Genomic DNA, 23,173 nt, shown 5'->3' on the forward strand with positions numbered 1-23,173 from the left:
ACAGAAAGTAAGTGTCCGACAGATCCAAAACACGCTTACTCATTAAATAAAGGCACAGTAGAATACCGTTGTTCAAGAGTCATAATTCGAGTTAGCAAAAACAAAATAGCTGCTTACCAAATGTAAGTTCATTTTGATCAGTATTAACGGAGAAATATGTGACGAAAAATTAAATGTGTTGGCAACCAGGAAGTAGGTATCGTTCAACTCATCGCCATCTTACTGCTGATCAAATATGAAGTCATTCTATTTGGTAGTTTCTGAGAAAAGTGTAACAAAAATATTTGTTGACCGCAAGAACAAGGTGTTGTAGATATTTGGCTGAGACAGTATCATATTAAAGAATATTTCACAAAAATAACTCAAATTGATAAGTAATGGGTGTCATCTCCTTGGTGTTTTTTTTCCTTCAAACTTCTGCATAAAATACTTTAATAGCATGCATACATAGCAGCTTAAAGAAAGATCTTAAGAGCATAAATAAAAAGGGGGACTTCTAGTATCACTGACTAGACGGAATGAGTTTTGATCATTGTTGAAGATCGCAGGTTACATATACTAGTATTTGCTAGGATACAGGTATCTTTTAGAAATTTGTTTATATATCAGGTCGTTTTCAAAAGTAAAAGTAAAAATTATCTAAATAAAAACAAATTACGATAGGTTCGTGTGCTAGTATGAAGGATTTTGTTACAATATTATGATGATAAAATAGATAATTTTTTAAAATCTTTATTTTTAAAATCTTTATGATGAACGTAATGTTAAAAGTAATATGTCTCTAGGATTAGCCTTATTTTAAGGAGCAGGATCTGCTAACCTTTCCGCAGCACCTGAGCTCACCCACAGCTTTTTTTGCTGGGTTTCGTGTTGCTCAGTCTTTAGTTTTCTTTATTATGTTTTGTGTCCTGCTTCCCTTTTCGTCGTTTTTCGTTTTTTGCTATGGCATTGTCAGTTTGTTTTATTCAACTTATGAGTTAGAATATAACTTTGGTATCTTTCGCCTCTCTTGTATGTGCCTGTCCTAAGTCAGGAGCCTGTAACTCAGTGGTTGTCGTTTGCTGCTGTTTATCATTTTTTTGTTTTGTTTATTGCTTTGTACATAAATCTGGCCATAAGTTTTCTCGTTTGAATAGTTTTTACATGTGTCATAACGGTGATCTATAGTTGTTGACTTCTACTTCATTTGTTCTCTGGTGGAAAGTTGTTTCATTGCAAATCATACTACATCTTTTTATTTTTATATTAATCAGATACGCATCAAATAGTTTTGAAAGCCAAAAATACCAACTTTGGAATGCAAAAATAACAAAAAAGTACCTGAACAGAAACGCCAAAATCGCCCATGGTCACCTTTAGCTGAAGAACTTTAAATCTTTTGCTATTCTTATAATTATCAATCTCAAAAACTGGTTATTTACAAACAAAGTGTAATTTATAGTTATAATGACAATGTAAAGCATACCATAATGACAACACACTCCATCACCATCTGTTGGATGTGTATTACCTTGATATCGAGCGGGACATCTTTGTTGAGCAGAACCACAGCTTATTGATGGCAATTGTTAAATATTACCTGCACATCCTGAAAAAGGAAATACAAATTAATGATATGAGTTTGCAAGGGTTATATAAGAGTATTCTGCTCATTTGAAATATTGATTGTATAATGAATCGTTGTTATCTTGGCATTTGAAGTTTATATACTTTCTCTCGTATTTACATTGAAAAAACATAGATTGAATTCAATCCAATTTACCATATGTTTCCTAACCAATTATTAAAATCTGTCGCAAAATGCATTTTTGTCTAATATGATACAACTTAACGTTGTGACGTCATAACCTCCCACGAAACAGTATCGTATGCCCTTATAGCAGAGTAAACGATACTTCAAATCTGTAATATTTCGGGTTTTGATGAAACTAGGTGAGAGAAAGTGCACGGTAACGTGATGTATCATATATATTATATCTGTTTATTTTTGGTTTATAAAATAATTGTCTCTAATTACGCAATCTTAGACAGATCTAAGACATACATAATAAGGTTTATTGGGTGTGGTAATGTATGTCTCATTTCAAAACTAATCCTTAGCAAAGCAAGAATTAAAGTACTTGATGAAATATAAACTACCAAAGATGACAGTATGAAAATTAGAAGATGTGGTATGATTGCCAATGATATATCTATCCACCAGATACAACATGACGTTGATGTGATCAACTTTAGGTTGCCTTTTAACCTTCAACAATGATCAAAACTAATACCATATAGTATCAATAAAAGGTCCCGATATGATAAAATGTCAAACAATTCAATCAACAAAAACCAACGGCAAGACTGGTTGTGTATCCCATCATCTTCCTATCAATCTGCATATCATAATAGCAATACAAAAATATGGATATTGCATGGAGATGCTCAAATATGTACAGACATTTGATCAGAAGCGACCTTCGACAATTATTTTTATTTAGCAAATAAGGGTTTAAACCAACAGAGCTTGCACTTCTGTTATTTTTATGTGTTGTCCGTTGGTATTCGGAGTTAAGCGTCTCAGCTTTATTTTTACTGACAGAAATAGATGTGTTTATGCAAACCGGATTACGATTATTTCACAATAAAAGATATAAGCTTCATGAGAGGTCTTGGAAATCAGAACGTGTATGAAAGGATAAATTTGCATAACCAGAGTATTTGATTTTGATCTGGATTATTCGGTATTAAATTTTGCTATACAAAGCAAAGCAAGTGTCTCTTCTGTACCAACATTTTCAAAATCAATACAATTTTTAATAGTCAAGGAGTTTGAAGTTCTCGATATATTTTTTATCGGCCTAATGATACAAAGATCACTTATAAGGAACTTTGTTAGTAACTGAGACTTTTCATAGTTTCTAACTTCTTGCATTGTTTTTTTATTTAACTTATTTTCAGTTGTCGACGTTACAGAAAGGATAAACCAATTTATATGGTATTATTTTTGCAGTCGTACGGGAAATTGAGTGATCTGTTCAAATAAAAGCTATTATAGTGTTAGAACCCTAAAGAACACATGTTATGTTGTTTTGTGATATTTGAATATCAATAAACAAATAAACATTGAAAGACTTTTTCAAAGTGGCCATGTTATTTAATGATGTCAGGGGAATTTGGCACTACCTCTTTGTTCCGGTCAAAAATTTTTTGTTCGATAACTGAAGTCTAATGGTGTGTTTTTTTGTTTGTCCAAGCTATAAAAACCAACACAAAAAAAAATCATAAAATAAACAAACTGTGATGATTCTGTTAAATTTCTTGGGAAGACTTCGAGCTTAAAACATATTGTATTTGTTATATATGTCAATTGTTAAAGACTAAGTATTGCCTTCTTACTGTTTTTTTTTGTGTTTTTTTTGTGATTAGGTTGCAGTAACGTAGACTTAAACAAATATTTTCATCTGTTCATGTTCACAAATTCAATAGAAATACTTTTAAGTGTAATTTTTATGGAGAATTTTAAAACTTAGTCGTAACTTTGTATAGTCTACACCTTTTCTAGTTTGCTAAAAAAACGATTTTAGTGTAATAGTGTCATTAAACTGTTTGGCGTGTTCAGATTATGGGTCTGTTTTTTTTTTTTTTTTTTTTTTTTTTTTTATTAGTGTGAGTTTTTTCCCTGCATTACGAACCTATTCGTGCATTTTTCATTGTTATTCAAGGCAAAATAATGATCTAAGATACCTGGGACGATCTCATTTTGTAAAGAATTTCTTTTGTTTACTTATTGTACCTCGAACTTATTAACCCGGTATAGGTCTTTAAGTTGAGGATCAATTTATTAAGAGTTAATAGGGCGTGACTAATTAGACACGCCTTCTTAGAATCCGGGGTCCGAAATAGGATCGGGGAAAAAACAGCCAGCGAAATACCATAATTTACAATTTCAGAGAAACAAAGTGCTTTTGATTGATTTTATATCTCCTGTCAATAATCAGACGGTATTTGAGAAGAAAAACAAACCTGTCCGATACCGGGAAATGTCGGTTACTTTAGGAAGTTATTTACAAATAAGTCCATACATGTATCGCATTTACTTATAGGGGCCGTTATTGATTGTAATTTCATGTTGTTTTGCTTTTGATATTCGTCTACCGTGGAGAACAAAGAGGAGACGATTTGATCATAGTTCAACTTTTTCCTTGTAGGGCATTCTATACATGTATACGTTTCACGACTAGCTTGCGCTCTATTTTAATAAATTGTCACTCTAAAATGGTTACCATTTGCTTCAGGTCGTTCAACTTTGCATCTCGTCGTGAATATGCATGACATATCTGTCACTGGACATTAAAAGAGCGACCAATTAAATTAAATCAGCTTCATTTAGTGATGTATAATCATTAGTCTTCAATTGATTATCCCCCCAAGGGTGACTGGGGAATAGAAGTATGGTCACCATTGGTCTTCCTTCGACCGGCAGTAAAACCTTTCCTAAATTGGGGCGTCCGTTTGGCTGTGCGGGATGTACAAATTTGCAGTCACGTCCGGTCAGAATGGGGACGTTAAATCCGATGCATCGTGTAAGGAGAGTGCCACGCTCTTTGCACGTTAAGAACCCTTGCAACAACTCTTTCAAGGGTCCGTAGGTGACCTGTTGCAAGGCTAAATTTCTGTCCCTATCCAATATACCCTCATTTCCCGGTGGCAGTCTGAATTTCTCCGACCTTGGTCCCGGACGTCCCTATTGCAGAACCTACCTATTGAATTTATTGTTAATTTGTTCTCGTCCTGAATATGCATGAAATATTTGCCACTGGACGTTAAGCAACCAAGAATCAATCAATCATAAGTTTTCCAATTTTATGTAATACTATTTGTTTTTTTATTTATATTTGATTTTTAAGCGTACATTTTAGCATATAGTTCTTCATTTTTCTCTTTGCATTTAATTTTGTTAAATATATAATAACGTAGTCCACATCAGGAGTTACATTGTATCATATCCAGAGAAACTAGAAGGAGGGGACTAGAACAGAAACAAATCTTCATTGAGTGGACATATACTGAAGCGAAAAACAACGAGAGCCTCGTCTAGGTGACAAAATTTGCTGTTTCAAGTTTGTTTGTTTTTTTTTTATTTTCTGGTTTAGTTGTCATAAAATCAAACAATTGGATAAAATATTGTTGGCAACAAATCATATAAGGATTAAACTTATTTTAGCCGTTTCATTTTTTAGATATTGCCTTACGGATTTGTTATTTAATTTTTTTTCCATCTACAAAGCGTCAAAAAGTGGTTAAATCAGTCATGTGACTTATTTAAAGAATTCGCTGACCTTTGCTGTTGTTTAGAGATTTCAATCAATTAACTTGTGCATAGATCGAATTTTTCCCTCAAAGAGTTATTCAAATGTTTCTATAACGTTTAGATTGCGTGATGCTCTCACTTAACCAGACATTGGATATACGACATTTCTATTTCGACCGGACCAATCTGCATATTTATACATCTGAACAGCAAACGAAAACACCCCTTTAGCAAGCTTAAGGATATACTGTCGAACGGGAGAAGTCGAGAGATGTCATCAATATTTCTATATCAAAGTCTATACTTTGGTTTAAATAAAAAGGTATAAAGGTATACATTGGTGAGACAACAACTCAACGACACAGACAAATCAAAACACTAAGAATTAACATAGTCTTTTGAAATAGAGAGATGCCTATACAGAATAATAAGCTCAAAACCGCCATGTGACTAAAAAAATCCATAACTTTATAACCTGTTTCGCATCTACAACTTGGACATTTGTTATCATCCAGTACATTTCCAAAGGGAGAAAAATACAAAACAATCAGGGCGACATCTAGGTTCTGTAAAAAAACACAAAATGTATTTATATTTGTATTGTGACTTATTTATTATGAATTAAAGTACTTGATGAAATATAAACTACCAAAGATGACAGTATGAAAATTAGAAGATGTGGTATGATTGCCAATGATATAACTATCCACCAGATACAATATGACGTTGATGTGATCAACTTTAGGTTGCCTTTTAACCTTTAGCAATGATCAAAACTAATACCATATAGTATCAATAAAAGGACCCGATATGATAAAATGTCAAACAATTCAATCAACAAAAATCAACGGCAAGACCGGTTGTGTATCCCATCATCTTCCTATCAATCTGCATATCATAATAGCAATACAAAAATATGGATATTGCATGGAGATGCTAAAATATTTACAGACGTTTGATCAGAAGCGACCTTCGACAAATATTTTCATTTAGCAAATAAGGGTTTAAAACAACAGAGCTTGCACTTCTGTTATTTTTATGTGTTGTCCGTTGGTATTCGGAGTTAAGCGTCTCAGCTTTATTTTTACTGACAGAAATAGATGTGTTTATGCAAACCGGATTACGATTATTTCACAATAAAAGATATAAGCTTCATGAGAGGTCTTGGAAATCAGAACGTGCATGAAAGGATAAATTTGCATAACCAGAGTATTTGATTTTGATCTGGATTATTCGGTATTAAATTTTGCTATACAAAGCAAAGCAAGTGTCTCTTCTGTACCAACATTTTCAAAATCAATACAATTTTTAATAGTCAAGGAGTTTGAAGTTCTCGATATATTTTTTATCGGCCTAATGATACAAAGATCACTTATAAGGAACTTTGTTAGTAACTGAGACTTTTCATAGTTTCTAACTTCTTGCATTGTTTTTTTATTTAACTTATTTTCAGTTGTCGACGTTACAGAAAGGATAAACCAATTTATATGGTATTATTTTTGCAGTCGTACGGGAAATTGAGTGATCTGTTCAAATAAAAGCTATTATAGTGTTAGAACCCTAAAGAACACATGTTATGTTGTTTTGTGATATTTGAATATCAATAAACAAATAAACATTGAAAGACTTTTTCAAAGTGGCCATGTTATTTAATGATGTCAGGGGAATTTGGCACTACCTCTTTGTTCCGGTCAAAAATTTTTTGTTCGATAACTGAAGTCTAATGGTGTGTTTTTTTGTTTGTCCAAGCTATAAAAACCAACACAAAAAAAATCATAAAATAAACAAACTGTGATGATTCTGTTTAATTTCTTGGGAAGACTTCGAGCTTAAAACATATTGTATTTGTTATATATGTCAATTGTTAAAGACTAAGTATTGCCTTCTTACTGTTTTTTTTTTGTGTTATTTTTGTGATTAGGTTGCAGTAACGTAGACTTAAACAAATATTTTCATCTGTTCATGTTCACAAATTCAATAGAAATACTTTTAAGTGTAATTTTTATGGAGAATTTTAAAACTTAGTCGTAACTTTGTATAGTCTACACCTTTTCTAGTTTGCTAAAAAAACGATTTTAGTGTAATAGTGTCATTAAACTGTTTGGCGTGTTCAGATTATGGGTCTGTTTTTTTTTTTTTTTTTTTTTTTTTTTATTAGTGTGAGTTTTTTCCCTGCATTACTAACCTATTCGTGCATTTTTCATTGTTATTCAAGGCAAAATAATGATCTAAGATACCTGGGACGATCTCATTTTGTAAAGAATTTCTTTTGTTTACTTATTGTACCTCGAACTTATTAACCCGGTATAGGTCTTTAAGTTGAGGATCAATTTATTAAGAGTTAATAGGGCGTGACTAATTAGACACGCCTTCTTAGAATCCGGGGTCCGAAATAGGATCGGGGAAAAAACAGCCAGCGAAATACCATAATTTACAATTTCAGAGAAACAAAGTGCTTTTGATTGATTTTATATCTCCTGTCAATAATCAGACGGTATTTGAGAAGAAAAACAAACCTGTCCGATACCGGGAAATGTCGGTTACTTTAGGAAGTTATTTACAAATAAGTCCATATCGCATTTACTTATAGGGGCCGTTATTGATTGTAATTTCATGTTGTTTTGCTTTTGATATTCGTCTACCGTGGAGAACAAAGAGGAGACGATTTGATCATAGTTCAACTTTTTCCTTGTAGGGCATTCTATACATGTATACGTTTCACGACTAGCTTGCGCTCTATTTTAATAAATTGTCACTCTAAAATGGTTACCATTTGCTTCAGGTCGTTCAACTTTGCATCTCGTCGTGAATATGCATGACATATCTGTCACTGGACATTAAAAGAGCGACCAATTAAATTAAATCAGCTTCATTTAGTGATGTATAATCATTAGTCTTCAATTGATTATCCCCCCAAGGGTGACTGGGGAATAGAAGTATGGTCACCATTGGTCTTCCTTCGACCGGCAGTAAAACCTTTCCTAAATTGGGGCGTCCGTTTGGCTGTGCGGGATGTACAAATTTGCAGTCACGTCCGGTCAGAATGGGGACGTTAAATCCGATGCATTGTGTAAGGAGAGTGCCACGCTCTTTGCACGTTAAGAACCCTTGCAACAACTCTTTCAAGGGTCCGTAGGTGACCTGTTGCAAGGCTAAATTTCTGTCCCTATCCAATATACCCTCATTTCCCGGTGGCAGTCTGAATTTCTCCGACCTTGGTCCCGGACGTCCCTATTGCAGAACCTACCTATTGAATTTATTGTTAATTTGTTCTCGTCCTGAATATGCATGAAATATTTGCCACTGGACGTTAAGCAACCAAGAATCAATCAATCATCAATTGATAATTGTCTCAAACAGTTTTCCAATTTTATGTAATACTATTTGTTTTTTTATTTATATTTGATTTTTAAGCGTACATTTTAGCATATAGTTCTTCATTTTTCTCTTTGCATTTAATTTTGTTAAATATATAATAACGTAGTCCACATCAGGAGTTACATTGTATCATATCCAGAGAAACTAGAAGGAGGGGACTAGAACAGAAACAAATCTTCATTGAGTGGACATATACTGAAGCGAAAAACAACGAGAGCCTCGTCTAGGTGACAAAATTTGCTGTTTCAAGTTTGTTTGTTTTTTTTTTATTTTCTGGTTTAGTTGTCATAAAATCAAACAATTGGATAAAATATTGTTGGCAACAAATCATATAAGGATTAAACTTATTTTAGCCGTTTCATTTTTTAGATATTGCCTTACGGATTTGTTATTTAATTTTTTTTCCATCTACAAAGCGTCAAAAAGTGTTTAAATCAGTCATGTGACTTATTTAAAGAATTCGCTGACCTTTGCTGTTGTTTAGAGATTTCAATCAATTAACTTGTGCATAGATCGAATTTTTCCCTCAAAGAGTTATTCAAATGTTTCTATAACGTTTAGATTGCGTGATGCTCTCACTTAACCAGACATTGGATATACGACATTTCTATTTCGACCGGACCAATCTGCATATTTATACATCTGAACAGCAAACGAAAACACCCCTTTAACAAGCTTAAGGATATACTGTCGAACGGGAGAAGTCGAGAGATGTCATCAATATTTCTATATCAAAGTCTATACTTTGGTTTAAATAAAAAGGTATAAAGGTATACATTGGTGAGACAACAACTCAACGACACAGACAAATCAAAACACTAAGAATTAACATAGTCTTTTGAAATAGAGAGATGCCTATACAGAATAATAAGCTCAAAACCGCCATGTGACTAAAAAAATCCATAACTTTATAACCTGTTTCGCATCTACAACTTGGACATTTGTTATCATCCAGTACATTTCCAAAGGGAGAAAAATACAAAACAATCAGGGCGACATCTAGGTTCTGTAAAAAAACACAAAATGTATTTATATTTGTATTGTGACTTATTTATTATGAATTAAAGTACTTGATGAAATATAAACTACCAAAGATGACAGTATGAAAATTAGAAGATGTGGTATGATTTCCAATGATATAACTATCCACCAGATACAACATGACGTTGATGTGATCAACTTTAGGTTGCCTTTTAACCTTTAGCAATGATCAAAACTAATACCATATAGTATCAATAAAAGGACCCGATATGATAAAATGTCAAACAATTCAATCAACAAAAACCAACGGCAAGACTGGTTGTGTATCCCATCATCTTCCTATCAATCTGCATATCATAATAGCAATACAAAAATATGGATATTGCATGGAGATGCTAAAATATTTACAGACGTTTGATCAGAAGCGACCTTCGACAAATATTTTCATTTAGCAAATAAGGGTTTAAAACAACAGAGCTTGCACTTCTGTTATTTTTATGTGTTGTCCGTTGGTATTTGGAGTTAAGCGTCTCAGCTTTATCTTTTACTGACAGAAATAGATGTGTTTATGCAAATCGGATTACGATTATTTCACAATAAAAAATATAAGCTTATGAGAGGTCTTGGAAATCAGAACGTGTATGAAAGGATAAATTTGCATAACCAGAGTATTTGATTTTGATCTGGATTATTCAATATTAAATTTTGCTATACAAAGCAAAGCAAGTGTCTCTTCTGTACCAACATTTTCAAAATCAATACAATTTTTAATAGTCAAGGAGTTTGAAGATCTCGATATCTTTTTTATCGGCCTAAGGATACAAAGATCACTTATAAGGAACTTTGTCAGTAACTGAGGCTTTTCATAGTTTCTTATTTCTTACATTGTTTTTTTATTCAACTTATTTTCAGTTGTCGACGTTACAGAAAGGATGAACCAATTTATACGGTATTATTTTTGCAATCGTACGGGAAATTGAGGGATCTGTTCAGATAAAAGCTATTATAGTGTTAGAACCTTATAAAATTTGGGAATTGCCTATCGAAATATAAAATACTGAAGAATTCGGTTTTTGATAGAGTATAGATACTCATTGCTACATAATTATTTATTATTGTTTCAGTGTTGTGTTTATCTTTGTTTTTTTGTTTTGTTTGTTTTTTTTGTTTTTTTTAAGACAATTCAGTTTCACATTAGCACAATAAACAAATGAAATCTCTTTTAAACGGTTAAACGGAAGTAAGATCACTCAAACGAGAAGGGAATAAGTTGATGAGCACATTATTGAATGTAATATTTTTGTTATTTCCAATGTTCCAATAGACCTAATTCTGCGACTCAATCAACGTATCGTGTTTTTTTTTTGTTACTTCGCTGCTCGGCGTAGATACAGTCATGGTTATCTGCATTAATTCTTTATCAATGACCTTTTATGAAGAAGACGTTGAGAATATGACAACCGCAACAAAACCATCTTCCTAACTAGTGCAGCAGAAAATGCTTACCCTTCCGAGTCACCAGATATCACGTCTGGCGTTTGTTTGTTTTGTGCTGACTAGTGTGCAGTTTTCTTAGAAGTGTTTTATTGTATTATTGTCTGTGTTTGTCTGATCTTTTGTTTTTTTGTTTTTTTGGTTTTTAATTGTCCCCTGTGTATCTTCTCTCTGTAATGTTATTTCTGCATTTTCTATGAATATTCGTTTTGATTTTCGAAAGAGAAGTCTCAAAACTCCCATATGTTTCAAGGGTATGAACACGCTTATGTTATTAACTCATATTATGCTTTTCAATAAAAAGAAATTGAAGCATACGTTATAAATTCATTACTTTGGGATACCATACGGCCTATATTTTTAATAGTGAACAAATAGGTAACACATGCAATACAAATGATCAGTATGCTAGAGTTTCTTATTGGCAACATATTTGTTGAAACGGAGGTAGACTTTTTCAACAAATTGTCGGCATTCCTATGGGAACAAACTGTGCGCCTCTCCTTGCCGACCTCTTCTTATTTGCATATGAGTCGGAGTTCCTTCAGACACTTGTCACAAACAAGAAGATCAAAGAATCCAAATAATTTAATTTCACATTCAGATATATTGATGATGTTCTTTCCATTAACAATTAAAACTTTTCTGACCGGGTTCCATTAATATATCCTTCAGAACCAGAAATTAAAGAAATAACAGACACGACTTCCTCCGCCTCATTTTTAGACTTACACCTCGAATTTGACGTAAGCGGTCATCTCAGTACCAGAATCTATGACAAACGGGACGATTTAAATTTTGAAATTATCAATTTACCCCACTTTAGTAGCAATATACCGACTTAACCTGCATATGGGATATACATTTCCCAATTCATTCGGTTGTTTAGTTCACCAGTGTCTGAGGAGAAGGTTGATGAACTAAGGTTATGTCACAGAACGTCTCGTCCTTTTTCTGAAAAAGGTTCATAGGAAGATACCAAGACCTTGTTGATAAATATTGCGTATAAATTTACAAATAATACATGATGGTCTTGAAGTATAGATTCTAGGTACTGACGTTGTTTATCGTCTTAATTACGTGTTATAGTGTTCTTTTATTTGTCTTTGTAAATTATTAACCTTCACTGTTTACTTCATTTTTGGTACTATCATTTTCGCGTGGCTCGATACATATGCATCCCGCCTTTGTGTTGTTGTGCTGTGGTCATTTTTTTGTATTCTTGTCTTTCATTATTGCTTATGTGCTTTGTCTTTATGAAATTTTGTTTTCTTCTTTGACATATTTGTTGGTTTTTATAGTGATTAAGATTATAACACAATGTTGACTGCTGTACCCCTATTTTTGACATTTTTACCTATTATGTCTGTTTGTTTTGTTCACACATAGTTTTCAATATAATGCAACTTTATGCGACTGTCATACAAGTGAGAGGTTTAGCTAGCTATAAAACCAGGTTTAATACACGATTTTCTACATAAGGAAATGTCTGTACCGAATCAGGAATATGACATTTGTTTTCCATTCGTTTGATGTTTTTGAGCTTTTGATTTTGCTTTTTGATTAGGGACATTCCGATTTGAATTTTTCTTGGAGTTCGGTATTTTTGTTATTTTACTTTCTACCCAATCAGTTGGCGTTAAGATGGGCTGTTATTGAATTTCAAGCAGAGGTTCATTTGAACTGCTTTACTCCCTAGTTTTGATAAATGCTATTAATTTTAGATTTGTAGTCATTCAGAACTAATATGAATTCGCTGCACGATAACAATAATTATACAAAATACAAAAATTTACTAGACAAAATAGATAATTTACTGTAAAATTGAATCTATGATCAATTGGGGTATATAAGTACTAGTTGATATAACTTATATTGTACTTACGATCTGAAAAAAATCTCACATTCAATGTTAGCACAGGATGAGTGTTTGTTTTTGTTGATAAGTTGTGTAACATATGCAAAGAAAACATGGCCGTTTCAACTGCAATGTTCACCTATTTTTCTTAATTTGAGCGAAAGGTACTCAGAAATTTAAGTTTGATATATTACATGTCCTCATATTTGTTTCAGGATTTTTGTCAACTAACAGAAACTGTAATCAGAGCCAAAACCTTAGTTAACAATCCTTATTTGACCCAACATAAAACATTTTGTTGATAAAAAAGTATGAAATTTTTTTCAGATCGCTATTTCTTTAGTTCTTCCATTAGTTTATTACCCATACTTAGTTTACTTTAACATCCCAATTATGATGGAAAATTTAAAGTCAATGGTTTTGATATTTATTTTCCGTATCCACCAAATCTTATTTAGAGGAAAAATACTGTAAAGTACATTTCAATAAAACCCTTCAAATTTTGACGGTAGTTTTTAAAACTGTGTTTTCATTTTATTTTGTTTCATAATCTTAAGTTCCTGGATGTTTACCTATTTCATCTATGATAACCATGATAACAGTAAGGTTTATATAAAATAAGAGGATGGGGTATGATTGCAATGAGAAAACTCTACACAGAGACCAACTGACATAGAAGTTAATAACTATATGTCACCGTACGGACTTCAACAATGAGAAAAACCCATTCTGCATAGTAAGCAATATATTACCCCGAAATGACAAATGCAAAACATTTCAAATGAAACACTTAAGGCCAGATTTCTATTGATAACGGTCATGACACTATCAACAAAAGTGAATTATTTAACTACAGTATGCAAGTTCACAAGTTCATTCATTAAAATAAGTTTTGACAAGGCTTAAAATTGTTTCATTTTGTAGTAAATTTAAAAGTCTCATATAATTATTGCGACATAAGTCTTTCAAGCGATTGTTTTACATTGAATCTCTTAGCTTGAAAAATGTACATAAAATCGACGGATGCGTTTATTACATTTGCACATGTCAATCGGATTACGTTGAAATTGATGTGTTTGTTACATCTGTACATATCAATTTTATTACATTGAAATTGATGTGTTTATAACACCTCTACATGTCAAACGGGTTACATTTAAATTGATTTGTGTATTACACCTGCACATATCAATTAGATTACATTTAAATTTATTTGTGTATAACACATGCACATGTCAATCGGATTACATTTAAATTGATGTGTTTGTTACATCTGTAGATATCAATCGTATTACATTGAAATTGATGTGTTTATAACACCTGCACATGTCAATCGGATTACAATTAAATTGATGTGTTCATTTCATTTGCACATGTCAATCGGATTACATTTAAATTGATGTGTGTATTACACCTGTACATATCAATCAGATTACATTTAAATTTATGTGTGTATAACACATGCACATGTCAATCGGATAACATTTAAATTGATGTGTTTATTACACCTGCACATGTCAATCGGATTACAATTAAATTGATGTGTTCATTTCATTTGCACATGTCAATCGGATTACATTTAAATTGATGTGTTCATTACACCTGCACATGTCAATCGGATTACATTTAAATTGATGTGTGTATTACACCAGCAACGTGTCAATCGGATTACATTTAAATTGATGTGTTCATTTCATCTGCACATGTCAATCGGATTACATTTAAATTGATGTGTGTATTACACCTGACCATGTCAATCAGAATACATTCAAATGAATGTGTTTATTACACTTGCAAATATCAATTGGATTCCATTTAAATTGATGTGTGTATTACACCAGCAACGTGTCAATCGGATTGCATTTCAATTGATGTGTTTATTGTACCTGCACATGTCAATAGGATAACATTTAAATTGATGTGTTTATTACCTCTGCACATATCAATAGGATTACATTGAATTCTAAAAAAGAACATAGCAATACGATTATATTTAAATTACAATAGAACATATCAATAGGATAACATTGAATTCTAAATAGAACATAGCAATACGATTACATCTAAAAAAAAATAGAACATATCATTAGGATAACATAACTAAATTGCAATAAAACATATAAATTGGATTTCATTTAAATTGTGATAGAACATATCAATCGAATAACATTTAAATTGCAATAAAACATATCATTGAATAAACAATTAATTACAAAGGCAACGTCAATCGTCAATAGACAGAAACCTAAAGAATGAACATAAAATCGACAGATGCGTTTATTACATCTGCACATGTCAAACGGATTATATTTAAATTGATTTCTGTATAACACCTAAACATATCAATCAGATTACATTTAAATTAATGTGTTTATTACACCTGCACATAGCAATAAGATTACATTTAAATTGATGTGATAATTACACCTGAAGATATTAATCAGATTACATTTAAATTCATTGTGCAATACAAATGCACATCTCAATTGGATTACATGTGAATTGATGTGTTTATTACACCTGTACATAGCAATAAGATTACATTTAAATCGATGTGTTAATTACACCTGCACATGTCAATCGGATTACATTTAAATTGACGTGTTTATTACACCTGCACATGTAAATCGGATTACATTTAAATTGATGCATTTATAACACCTGCACATATTAATCAGATTACATTTAAACTAACGGTTATTAAACCTCCATATGTCAATCGGATTACATTTGAATTGATATGTTTGTTACACCTGCACATATCAATCTGATTACATTGAAATTGATGTATTTATTACACCTGCACATGTCAATAATATTATATTTAAATTGATGTGTTTATTACACCTGCACATATCAATCGGATTACATTGAATTTTAAATAGAACATATCAATAGGATTACATTTAAATTTGTCCTCGTGCCCCTGTTATTTGAAATGAAAACATTTAGCATAATATTTCAAACTATTCAAAACGAATAAAACATTACATCCATCTTTATTATCTTTAGTTTTTGATATCAAAGAAAAATGAAAGATACCAAAGAAATAGTGAAACCCAACAGTTGAAATCGAACCAACAAGTTCATGGTAAACAACAACCAAAAGACGAATAACAGTATGCAAAACACAACGTAGAACACTAACGACCGTGACCAATGGGGCAAGGCCTCAATATAAACATTAGACTGATCAATTCTGATAAAAGTGCAACTTTATATCAAATATGTTGATCTATCACAAGGAGTCTCTATCAAACTTACTTAAGCAGAAAACTTAACATTGAAAATAGCTTATAAATTGAAAGTTGCTGGACCATGAACTCGGTGATAGGGCATCAAAAATAGTCGTCATACTGATATATACTGATCGTAATTCGACTTTGAAGAAAATATCATTGATGTTTGACAAGTATTTCATATTAAACGGAGATAAGCAGAAAAGTTAACAACTGTTTATGCCGCCAACGATGACGACGACGCCGTAAAAGCAACACATATGTCTCGCCTTCTGCGACTTCTCCCTCAGTGTCAAATTTGACTTTAGATGGATTTGTATTTCTGTAATGTACTTTTTGATAAAACAGCTCTTAACATGATAGGTTTTCAAACAGCCGTGGCTTTCAATATGAAAGGTACGAGCGATTGTCATGAAGGTATATACAGTAATATTCGGAAGCAATTAATATATCTAGTGTTAATTTTTGTTACTTATAATACAAATCGGCAAATACCAAACTTCTTTTCACGACTACTGCTTGTCACCTGTAACACTATAATAGTCAGTCAGCAATAACTGTACCAATCCTATGACAGTTGATATATATATATAAAATGTAAAATGCAAATTTTATGTTCATGGCACGTGCTCGGCAATAACCTTCATCGATTGAGATTGAATTGTTTTTAAAACGATTTTTATAGAAAATAGGTATGTGATGACCATCCCGTAGATCAACTGCATGTGTATCTTAACATAATGGACTTATTTGTGGTAGTTAAACCATCGTTCCACCATATTGAAAAATAACTACGCAGGAACATATGTTGGTTCAAAGTAACTATAGCCATGTCATTGTGATCGCGTTAAACTGTCCTTTAAATGAATGAATTTCATTTCCGATCGAATAAATGAAAGCCTAAGATTGAAATGTTTTGGTCATTCGTTCCAGCAAATGACAATTAAAATGTAAAACATAAACATAGTGTCTCTTAGTAGAGAATTCTCGATATCTGACTTTACTAACGTCATACATAAAGTATACGTAAGAAATCACAATTAAGACTATATTTGAGATTGAATTCTCTCCCTTTTTCCGAAAAAAAAATGACATATTAAAATGCATTTAGCTATAATTTCGCCATTATCTTCATATTTTTCTTAATCTAATTAGGATATTTGAATTAAGACAATATTATTGTAGGGAAAAATGATTTTTTTAGCATTTAGTGATTCTGGTAACTTAAAATTATTGACCATTAAATCTCAAGAAAAATAATCGTAGTTAATGGAAGCAAAGGAACGTATAAAGAGCTGATATCCAGTTTAGAATTCAATAACTGGAGACACTGCTATACATCTGTTATACTTTGTTTAAAATGCCAAGGGTTAAAAATTAAGTCAAAGCATATTATTATTATACTATTATAATTGAAATAAAAAATCTCAAAATACAAATATCATCTCACTTTGTTGACCTTCCATCCATGATATTCACACCAAAATAGGTTGTATCTCTAATTTTAAGTTGTGTTTGACGTATAGTTATCATAACTAGTATTTTGAAGGGGTTTTTTTTCTCCGAAAAAAACCTTCAGATATACCTTATAGTCAAGTCAGAATCAACATGTGTGAAATTATAGAAAAATCAAATGATAAATATTTATGGTTGATACAAAACTTCACGCTACATATAAATGTGTCGTTTATCTTATTTCGAGATAGTTCTTGTTTGTTTATAGTCGTCAGTACATAATTAAGGCAATCTGAAATTAAGCCCTGGTTCTGGACTAAAGCTCCGTGATGAAGGCCATACGGTAACCAATAGTTGCTTAAAATCAACATTATTCCCCCTGGTAGTTATTTATCTGATTGTTAATACTGTAAGACATCGACCATTCATCTTTTGTGGTTGAACAAAGGATTTTTTAAAAGTTTGATTCTTTATTGCTTCATATATACTTCATCAATTGTCTGTGCGAAATAAAATGCCCCTCCCCACCAAATATTTAACACATAAAAAGATGGTTCGTTCTTTCTATGATCTTAACTTTAGAAAGAAAATTAACGAAACATCTGAGTTGCTATCTCCTTGCCATATTGTACCAAACATCTCTTTAAACGAGTATCCACAGTAAGGTTGAACACATAAATAACAAATACGTTTACGAAATATCGAATGAAACAAGTGTGGACACAGGCTAGCGTGGATAGTATCCAGCATATAAGAGAATTGCACGGTCAAACTCATAAGACCCAAACAAATTCGAACTTGATCTGGATTTTGTCATGGACATTTGCCAGCCAGACAATACCACCAGATAGACCACCAGAAAGACAGACATACAGACAGATAAGACCACCAGACCGACAAGATCATCAGACAAACAGACAGACAAGACCACCAGACAGTCACACAAACAAGACCACCAGACAGACACACAAAAAAGACCACCAGACAGACACTCAAACAAGACCACCAGACAGACACAGACAGACAAGACAATCAGACAGACAGCCAGCCAGACAAGACAACCAGACAGACAGCCAGCCAGACAAGACCACAAGATAGACAAACAGACACACAAGACCACCAGACAGACAGAAAAGACCTCCAGACAGACAGACAAACAAGACGACCAGACAGACAGACAAGACCACAAAACACACAGACAGACAGACAGACAAACAGACAGACAAGACCACCAGACAGACAGACACACCAGATAGACAGACAAATAGACAAGAACACCAGACAGACAGACAGACAAGACCACCAGACAGACACAGACAGACAAGACAACCAGACCAGACCACCAAACAGACAGACAGACAGACAGAAAAGACCACCAGAGAGACACACAAACAAGACCACCAGACAGACAGACAGGACCACAAAACAGACAGACAGACAGACAGACAGAACCACCAGACAGATAAATAAAACCAAACAACCAGACAGACAGACAGACAGACAAAACATTAAGACAGACAGACAGGCAAGATCTTAAGACAGACAGACAATACCACCAGACAGACATACAGACAAGACCACCAGACAAACAGACAACCAAGACCACCAGACATACAGACAAACAAATATAATTAAGTCTCATACAGCTCAACTTCACGGGTCAGGGACTTGTATAACTAGTTAACACTAGATGAGTAACGATCTATATCAATCAACACAATGTTTTATAGCTAATTAGGCACAAGTCCCATACAAATCAATTTAGTTTAATTACCAAATAAAATTAACCCAAGTTAAACTTAATCAGCATATCTTTGCGTCTTGGCTTTAAACGCCATATATAAATATTTAACATAACGTTGCTATGAAATAAAGAGAAGAGCAAATATATTTGCTGGTTCCCGCAAGGTACGTGAAATACTGTTGAGACCGAATATCTACAGATAAGCCCTTTTCAACTGACTTTTACAGTCCGTTCTTATGTTGTACTATTACACCACTGTTCCAGGTTAGGGGGAGGGTTGGGACTCCGCTAACATTTTAAACCCCGCCACATTACGTACACATGTGCCTGTCCCAAGAGCCTGTATTTCAGTGGTTGTCGTTTGGTGCCGTGTTACATATTTGTTTTTCGTCAATTTTTTTTGTACATTAATTAGGACGTTAGTTTTTTCGTTTGAATTGTAAAACGTTTTACATTTGTCATTTGGGGCCTTTTATAGCTGACTATGCAGTATGGGCTTTGCTCATTGTTGAAGGCTCTACTGTGACCATTTTTTTAATTTCTGTGTCATTTGGTCTCCTGTGAAGAGTTGTCTTATTGGCAATCACACCACATCTTTTTTATATCTACAGATCGTAGGTAAAATGAAGAAACAAAAAAGTATCAGATTACCTAAAATATCGACACCAGCAAGTCAGACGTTTTTTAGTCTTGCTTTGTTTAAAAAACACAAGAAATCCAAAAAGTATCACCCGAGCAGTTCTTGTATAAATCAATGATTTCAGTTCGACAAAATTTATTCATTCTTTTTAGCAAATGCAAATTTTAGTCTTTGGTTAAAATAAAATTGTATTTGAAAATTTAAATTGATGACCGCACAATCAGTCATATCTATTCAAACAAAAGACAGCCAGACGAACACGACGCATATAGATTATTTCTTAAACCCATTTATCACTATAACATTTAAAATTAAAACAAACTAAAGATAACAATGACGGAATAAGGCATAATACAGGTGAATAAGCATTTTTTTATATCAGTATACTCCTGTAAAATAATATAGAACATTTATAAGAATTTAGAACATTTATTAAGAAGATAGGTATTGACCATACACCTTTCCATTTTGTTTTCTAGAGGTCTAAGTCTATCAAGGTGGTCTTGGTACGCTTGGTATGTGTCCCTAGCCATTTCCATGGCACCCTTTTTCTTTGGGGGTGGTTGAACTGCTTTCTCCTCATCCTCATCATCGGCAACAGGGATCGCTTGAAATCTTTTTGCTACGCCAGATGGTTCTTGAGGTTCTTCTTGCGATTCTTGCGGTTCTTCAACCTGGTCTTCTTGAGCGTCATCTTGTTCCAATGGCGTGCTTATCCTTGCATATATATTTACAACTTCACGCTCCACCTCTTTACTGGCGTTGAGCTGCAAGTACAAAAAGAAAAATAAATATACGATAAATTTTAACAAATAAAAATATATTAAATGAAAACCCCAAATTAAGATTGATGTAATAAATTGTTAATATGCTTGATGATCACCTGTTCTTTTGTTCAAAATGTGATGAAGTATAAAACTCTGAGTGGAGTAATCGATTCATTGAGTGTTTGATAGACAATTCCGATTGGTCAACTTAGATCTTTAAATTTGATTGTGAAGGATATATGTTTCAAATGTCATGATGAGCGGATAGAAATTTGCTGTTCACTTGTTTTTTTTATTTATTGATTTAAATGTCAAATTGAAGGTTTTCAATTTTTTTAAATTCATTATTTACGGAAGCCTTTTAGTATGGAAGCCTTTTAGGGCCATTCTCATTTACTTTATTTAATTTGATATAACAAATTAATAATTTGATATAACATTATAACAAATTAATAATTTGATACAACAAATTAATGATTTCATACAACAAATTAATAATTTGATATAACAAATTAATTATTTGATATAACAGATTATCAATTTGATAAAATAAATAATGATAATTTGACAATTCATTCATTTAATTTATCAAATTATTAATTTAAAATAACAAATTGATTATTTGATATAACAAATTAACAATTTGAAATAACATATTAATAATTTGATATACAAATAGTCTTCTCAAGTGCATTTTAGCGATAGACTCAAAGAAAGCAAGTCCATAAGTTATTGTGTTAGTCTTATTTCTTATTCAATTAAAAAAATCTAATCATTTGGGGCTTGGCAGTCAAAGTCCCAGCGCAGTTTAAAAAAAGCTGAAAAATTATTCAAAACCGACTTATTCTTAACTTGCATGCCCGAAGTCATTCAGCAACCTTTAGCTTGAGCGTTTTTCGTCAATTGCAGCCTCTTCATATTAATTTTGTTTTTCGTTTCATCTATAAAATTAAGGCCATTGATTTTCTAATTTGATTTTTTTTTCTAAACGGTACATGTTTTGACAAAGTTTTTTAACGTTAATTTCTTAAGAGTGACCAATAACTGATTACTGCCACCTCATTTCATCTATGGTGGCTGTCCAATTAGAAATCATACCAAATATTTTTACTTTTATATAATGCAAGAGCGAAACTTGTGTCGCAAAACAGTATTAAAAGATTTAGATTGAAGGTCAGAAGTTTTTACTACAACTAAAATTATAGGTTTTGCTCGGTAAATTACCAGCCGGGCTGAAATGCATAAAACCACTTAAGTTAAGATATCCAGTCAAAATACTATTTTATCGTAGGGCATGAAGAAAAATCCGTCCGTTCGGCACAAATTTTGGTAGTTTTATGTATATCAGCCCTGGACCCCCACTCCTTAAAACAATTTCACGATATGGGAAACCCCCAAAATATTTTTTTTACTAAAAATGCATTAAAAGAATAAAAGGTACACAACAGCACTGTATAGTAAAGATTCTATGAAAATTTCATGATATCATGATAACTGGTTTAGGAGGAATTGTGGTTCAAAATCGTTAGCCCAATATATGGCAATGGCAAAGCCCGTGTTTGAGTAACAAAACCTGAAAATATATTTACCCCCGCTGATCTTTATTTTAAAAGTAAAGAAAATTTGAATACATTAATTTTCAATAATTGTTTTAACCTCTAGACTTCACTCATGCTGTCCTTGGCATAAAACTAGTCCATAAACGATCGTAATGTTTGTTTATTATTTGATATAACAAATTAATATATCAAATTATTGATTAGTATATATCAAATAATTAATTTGTAATATCAAATGTTTAATTTGTTATATTGCATTGATAATTTGATAATTTGTTGTATCAAATTGATAATTTGTTATATCAAATTGATAATTTGTTATATCAAATTGATAATTTGTTATATCAAATTGATAATTTGTTATATCAAATTCATAATTTGTTATATCAAATTGATAATCTGTTACAACAAATTAATAATCTGTTATAACAAATTGATAATCTGTTAAAACAAATTGATAATCTGTTATATCAAATTGATAAATATAGATTATTACATCGTTACAAGTGGATTATCGGATTTATCCAATCGAGATACTATTAGTTAAAGTACCAATTCCATATCAGTCTCGAAAGATTATGGCCCCGCAGAACAATTTAAGGCTTGTGTGATAGTATCTACTGTAATTTTCAGAAGATGAAAAACAATGCCTTTATTCAACCTTAAATTATTATGCATTTCGTATATGAATATCAATTAAAAATAGCGGACGCATGATTTCTTGGTGCCAATAAAGAGATATTATCATGAAAACTTGTTTTA

Source organism: Mytilus californianus, unplaced genomic scaffold, assembly GCF_021869535.1.
Source record: "Mytilus californianus isolate M0D057914Y unplaced genomic scaffold, xbMytCali1.0.p SCAF_12, whole genome shotgun sequence".
Classification (NCBI taxonomy): domain Eukaryota; kingdom Metazoa; phylum Mollusca; class Bivalvia; order Mytilida; family Mytilidae; genus Mytilus; species Mytilus californianus.